This window comes from Rattus norvegicus, chromosome 16 (genome assembly GCF_036323735.1).
Source record: "Rattus norvegicus strain BN/NHsdMcwi chromosome 16, GRCr8, whole genome shotgun sequence".
Classification (NCBI taxonomy): Eukaryota; Metazoa; Chordata; class Mammalia; order Rodentia; family Muridae; genus Rattus; species Rattus norvegicus.
The window spans coordinates 46,081,947-46,086,639 of NC_086034.1; the positions used below are offsets into that span (position 1 = coordinate 46,081,947).

Consider the following 4,693-nt stretch of genomic DNA (forward strand, 5'->3'; position numbering starts at 1 on the left):
TATTTGACAGCAACTAACCTATTATGGTCTCTAATCTTATTTATTAATCTATGTGCATATTGTGTTTTTTTACTAATCCTCAGCAAATAGAAAATCATCCAACATTACTTGCTATTCTTAATTAAAGAGGTAAATAAAACGTGGAGAATCTGGTGGTACATAACCTCAAACAATTTTAATAAAGATGGCACTATCATCTTCAAATGAATTAAGAAATAATATTGTCCCTAAACAGAGCAATGTGTTCACTTGTGATTGATAAAATAATGGGAAGTCTGCATGGCCTGATCTAGTAGGAGAAGTATGCATTGAGATGAAAAAAAAAATAGAATCCCTATAAAATAATTTCTATTTTAGTAACGTTTCACTTTGAAATGAAGCAGTGTTTTTGTCATTAGGAAATAATGTTGATAAGGATTTCCTGTCTTCAGGTGGGATTCTACTTTATGTTGATGAAGTCACTGGATATTATGACATTTTTCTAATTTCCATTTTAGGATCAGAAGTCATTAAGAAATAAAAAAACAGTCTCAGGAAAAACAATCACATAAGTTTTATATATAATAAACTGGCTAGAGAATTTCTAAGTCCACAGAGGAAGAAATAATAATTTGTATAATATTTTCAACAGATTGACCAGATTTGGGGACAAACATGTGGGAAAGAGCTTGGGATTTGAATATTGATATATGCATAATCAGAATTTTAGTTTCAAACTTGTCTGAGTAAGAAAAAATAACTAGAATGAATATTCTACTTTTGAAAATATTTAAGTAAATTATCTATTACAGAGAATGGTGGACTGATGGATAACATTTGGCAATTAATGACTGAGTTGTTAAATTATAGTTTCAAGAGAAAAATTTAGGTAGATTGAAGATCGTTAGCAAAGTTTAAATGAAACAACTAGTTTAATGTTACTAGAGCTGTCAGAAGATTATCAGATTTGGTTATAGTAAGAAGAAAGAATTCATTTCCCTTTGATGCAGTCTTCTAATTATAATAAGAAGACACACCTCTTTAACATTCATAGTCAGGTTGGTGAAAATGTTAAGTGGGAAAGATCAAGAAACGAGGGACAAACTGAAGGAACTAGATAATAATGGAAGAGTTAGAGTTAAGGCAGGCCTTGAAATAGCTTGTTTTATGTAAAGCTAGAGAGCATTTTATGTGACATTAATAACAGAACAATAAGAGTGCATCTTTTCTTGTGTAAATGTGCAGAACATGCCTATATTGTAAACAGATTGATGTTTCACTTTTGTAAGAATGTTTGAAGGACAAGCACTTTAATTGTGTTTATAATTGAATATTAAAACATTGTTCCATGTGTATTAAGTTTCATAAATTGTGGGGTGAATAGCTGAGGAAGGTAAATGATGTCAATAAAAAGCTGAACTTAATATCAAAGGAATTTTTGTACATGTATAGAGAATTGTTTGACTGTTTTAGGTAAGAAACTGCTAATCACTGTATTATGGTCATGTAAAACAGCTGGAGAAGTGTTGCATATATTAGAGATAGATATCAAGGTTGTGATTTGCAAATGAGTGGGAGAACGAGAATATGTTTGGAGAAGAGAAGCTGAAATAACTGAAAATATATAAATAAGCAAATTTGTCTACCTGGTAAATAAAATAATTTTGAATATAAAGAGAAAATATAGAAGATCCCAAATACATACCATTAAAGAAGGCAATAGCCATATGAAAATTATTATTGGAAACGATGTTGCATGAAATTTGATGCCATCTAAAGCTATATTTCTTTTTCTTTTTCTTTTTTCATTTTCCTTTTCTTTGAACTTGCACATGAGCACACTTTATTTTATGCCATGCTAACTTCAAGCAGGTTTTAATGGGGCAGCTGTGGTGGAATACACCTGTCATCCCAGCGCATGGAAGCGGGAGCAGGAGGATCCTTTCTTCCAAGACCAACCAACTAGATTGGACTATTACTTAAGTCACCACTTCATTGCATTTTTCCCTCAGATCCTCTTAGATAGCACATTATAAATTACCAGGAAACACAATTCCATGGTCAACACTGTCCTTGTCAGTCTTCTTGTCCTACTGTGTGTCCTGACTCATTCTGTTCTCCACAGAGCCTACACATAGGAGAGCCTACATGTAGCCAATTATGGTTGTCATGATAAAGGTGGAAAAACAAAGGCAGAGAGACATTGAATATGTTCCCCAAAGTTACATCGGCTGAGTGGGAGTCTTGCCATTAGAGATCAGTGTCGTCTCCAGAGTTGGACAAAGATAACCTTGAAGGAGGTCTGATAACTGGGCAGGGGAACCAATTTTCACCTTGATTCACTTAAGATCCAAGTTAACCCTAACACAAAAGTATCAAAAACTAAGCTTTCAACTACAGAATAATGAGAAAAAAACAGTCACAGGGCACTGTTGTGAAGAGTTAAGAGGCTCTGACATTGGCTTTAGGCCCTACAGGTTTTGTGGCCATTTCCACCAACTTTTAAGGATGGCCCCAGCTGGCATTTGGGAGTACTTCCCTAGTCTCTGGAATCTGGTGCTGCATGCTTGCAGCTATGGTTGAGCCATTCAAAGACGCCAGAATGCCCCAAGTGGCCTCCTAGCCAACTCTCCTAACTGGGGTTGACCTGTGATGTTATTAAGGAAGTCTATGGACTTCTTGCTTATGCTGAAGTGGCTGGATGGGGCCTGCTTTCTTGGTGTTCTGCTCCACATCGGAGCCAATGTGCACAGAAGAGTTCATACTGGTGAAGGAATGAGGCATGTCAGACAGGGAGATCCTGATGCCGGCGCCCCTGTTCAGAAAGGGCTTGTTCAGAAGGATCTTGGGGGATGCTGTCATGTCAAAATTGAGCTTCACCTTCTCCTCTTTGTCTTCTCTCTGGCAGTGTCATCGCTGGGGTTGCTGGGATCGAGCAGCATTTGGTACTGGCTATTGGGAGTGTAGGGCGTCCTGAATGGGGAGTAATTAAAAACCCCAAACTTCCTCTGTATGTTCCTCACTTTCATCTCTTGAATGGCACTGTTGAAGATACTTTTAGCCTTTTTTTTTTGCAGAAAAGGGGATTTTTATTTCTTTCTTTCTTCCTTTCCTTCTTTCTTTCTTTCTTTCTTTCTTTCTTTCTTTTAAAGAATTATTTTATTTTTAGTACACTGTGAATACACTGTCACTGTCTTCAGACACACCAGAAGAGGACATCAATCCCGATTTCAGATGGTTGTGAGCTACCATGTGGTTGCTGGGAATTGAACTCAGGAACTCTGGAAGAGTAGTCAGTGTCCCTAACCTCTGAACCATCTCTCCAGCCCCCAAAAGGGGCTTCCTTTAGACATGAGGTAGCAATTATTGCCTGGAACCCCAGGCTCTGCCATGTTGTCCAAGAAATGGGCATCAACCTGTCCATCTTTGTCTCTCAGAGCTCTCTCTAACCAGAATGGAACCCCTTTCAGTTTTGCCCAGACCAGTTTTGCTTCAGGGCTCATAGAACTAGTTGTCTTGTTTTTGCCAACTGTAAGGTAACATTCTGGACATACTTCAATTTCATTTATCTAGTGCTCACTTATTTTGATGACGACCTTTGCTATTGTGTCAATTTGTGGTTTCCCCCATTGTAAATAATGCAGTTGTGGAGGATCCACTTGGCATCAGTCAGGAAGGCTTCTGTACAGCTGTATATCTTTTTTTTGTTGTTGTTTTGCATTCTTTTCCAATGTACAAAGGTCCATGGGGTGGAAAATATATTCTGCATAGTCAAGGTGTTGCTCCAGTGGAATGGGCTTCTGGAATGCATCCATCCCTGGGTGCTTCATTTTCTGAATAGCAAACTTGAGCAGATAGGACAGCTGTTCTGTGGTCAGCATGGTCATGGCTCTGCTCTGTGTCTCCATGTATTCTGCTACTGTAATCTTCCCACATTCCAGACAAAATCAGTTCCCCTCTGGTTCAGATGTCTGTCTCAGACACTTAGCATGATAAACCTGGGGACAGAGCTGACAGAAAAAGACTTGTCCTTCCCAGTGTCGAACCAGGGAATAGAAGTCATTCCGTCTATCTTGCTCCTCATTGCTACTGTCCAGTAAGCCGGTTTTCTTTTTCTTTTTAATGGGGCTTGTGGATGGGCAAATGGCCATTGGAGGAATTTGGAGGGTTGGGGAACTTCAGTTCTTTCTACAAAGCCAGGGTCTTTGGAGCGAGTAGAGATACCCATTCCTTCCAGGACCTCCTGCTCAGTTGTTATTTCCTCTTCAGTCAAGCTTCCCAAAATCTTCCACGCCTGGCTCCTGCAACTCTGTAGCTCCATGGGCAGCTAAAGCTATATTTCAAGAAGCTGATAAAAATGTTCATTTGCAAATAATAACCCAAATCAGGAAGGTATAATACCGGCTTTATCATTCCTATACTTGTGAGAATACTAAGAACAATGGTGATTAAAAAATTAAGAATGAGTCAGTCTTTAACTTCATGTCTGATTTAAACAGGCTTGTTTTATAGTTCCTTATATAAAAACTATGTTTTTATAAAGTTTTAATCAAGTTTTATACATTTGGTGAAGGCTGCATTCTTCGGAGTCAAATCATGCTTACCAAGAAGACACTAGAAAAAAATAAGAAAAAAATTGGTGACCCTTGAAGCTAAATGGCTAATCCCAATGCTTGTCCTCAAAATCTAGTAGGTTACAGAGTAAAGTATGTCA

The 4,693-nt window shown here is 38.0% G+C and overlaps 1 pseudogene; it reads right to left on the reverse strand.

The window, feature by feature from the left end:
* Positions 1–2,567: 2,567 nt before the first annotated feature.
* Positions 2,568–4,246, reverse strand: Zmynd8-ps2 (zinc finger, MYND-type containing 8, pseudogene 2; annotated as a pseudogene).
* Positions 4,247–4,693: the final 447 nt, after the last annotated feature.